The sequence below is a fragment of the Crocodylus siamensis genome, chromosome 2, assembly GCF_052110815.1.
Source record: "Crocodylus siamensis isolate JL-2025a chromosome 2, ASM5211081v1, whole genome shotgun sequence".
NCBI lineage: Eukaryota > Metazoa > Chordata > Crocodylia > Crocodylidae > Crocodylus > Crocodylus siamensis.
In genome coordinates this window covers 112,446,020-112,448,082 of record NC_143396.1, presented here as the reverse complement: position 1 = coordinate 112,448,082, position 2,063 = coordinate 112,446,020, and positions in this window count along the sequence as shown.

Below are 2,063 nucleotides of genomic sequence, written 5' to 3'. Positions count from 1 at the left end.
GGAAGAGGGAAAGCTCCCTATTGTATTTGTTATTTTAGACTCAAAGTCTGTTCTTGGCAGATAAAGGGGGAAAAGGTGACTTGGTTTTGCTGCTGTATTGTTTTAAGATAATATTCTTGATGACCTAATGAAAGCGATATGTGAAATGTGTCAAAGAGAATGCCTTGTTGCCAGTGCCCCCAGGGATTGTCTCTTTTTCCTTCTTTCTTAGATTGGAGTAACAATACATCATCTTGTATTGTATGAGGGGTATGAAGGAAAGAAAGCAATATAGTATCTAAAAGTACTGATCACAAATGCCTTGTGATACAAATGTAATAAAGCTTTAATAGCACATACTTTTAATTATTAAAAGTGCATGAAGATTATTATCCTGTATCTTAATAACATTTATTTTCCAACAGTGTATCTGCCACTTAAGGCCATGGCATGTCTATGTATGGTCTAACACCAAGCAAAAAGAAGGTCAACTCACATCTTGATTGTTTAAAATGTGAAGAGACAGTTGTCATTTTGCTCAGGCAGCCCCTGGCATCACATTGGAAATGCACACATTAATGACCTACTTAACAGCTTGTAATCCCAATGCTTTTCTGTACAGTTGTAGGATTTCCTACGTCTTGTAGTGATTTTACTACTTGAGGAGATTTTGCCTCTGAGTAGCATCACCTGCTTTAAACCCCAATATTACTTCGTTTTCAAAACTTAAGTTGGTAAATAGAGATGTAATGGTAGGGAAAAAAAGATTGCACCGATAATTTCAGGGTAAGTAAGCTGAAAGAAAAGGAGCAAGCCAGATCTGGGCTTATTCTAACTTTCATCCATTTACAATGGCTGTTTTCCATAGCAGCAGGAAGTCAGTGATATAAGTGGAATTTCCTCCAGCAAGAGTAATAGGATAATAGAGGTCAACATCTGAAGATTTGAAACAACCTTAAGTGAGATCAAGGATTTGATTTACCAGGGGATTAGACTTGCTTTTTATTTTGCAGCTAGTATAAATCTTCATTACCTGATTCTAGAAATAGTGAAAAATTTGCCAGTAGAACTTTTGCCCTGACAATTCATTTTAGATTAACTGCTAACTGTTCTGTTTGGTCTGGCAGTTGCTGCATGTAATAAGTGTACACTTTATACAGCATTCTGAGACCTACGGTGAATGTGGTTATCCAAATACAACATATTACATAAATTATACCCTCAACGTATAAACTCCTTCCTTGTCTAAGAGTGGTTTAGCTAGCCTGGCAGCATAGAAGTTTAAAAGGTCATGTGTGCATCCTTGCATTGGTCACCCATATCACAGGTAGCAAAACAGGAGGGGAAGCAAACTGTACTGCTTTCACATTCCTACTAACACAGATGGCAGGAGGTAGAACAGAGACAAGGAGCTCGCCTTTGAGCAAACTACCAAGAAAAATAGCCAGGCCAGCCTACCAAGGAACATGCACTGTCTCACCGATGCACAGTTTACTCCCTCTTCAGAGTAGAAAGAGGATCATGACTCCACTCCTTGAACATTCCAGCAATACTCTTTTACTCTGAACTCATGGTGAGGCCAGTGCAGAGTCCACCACTAGTTGTTAGATATGGAGAATTGTAATGACCATGCTATTTCCACACATACAATGTTCAAAGCCATCTCTTCTCACCAATAAGTGGCCACGTCTACAAGAGATGTTTACTGCAGAGTAGACCAGCTCTGCAGTAAATGTCAGGCATCTACACATGGGGTTTCCTCAGACAATACAATGGATATTTGTCAGCAGTGTGCCCTTGTAGCCAAGAAGGGCATATTGGGCTGCCTTAGTAGGAGTCTTGCCAATAGATCAAGGGAAGTAATTATTTCACTCTATTCTGCACTGGTGAGGCTATATCTGGAATACTGTATCTGGTTTGGGGCTGCCCATTACAGAAAGGATCTGAACTTTAAAAAAAAAAGTCAATGCAGGGGGTGTGTACACACACACACACACACACACACACGTGTAATAAGTATATATATATACACACACACACCCTGCATTGACTTTCTTTTTAAAGTTTTCTTTATAAAATTCTAT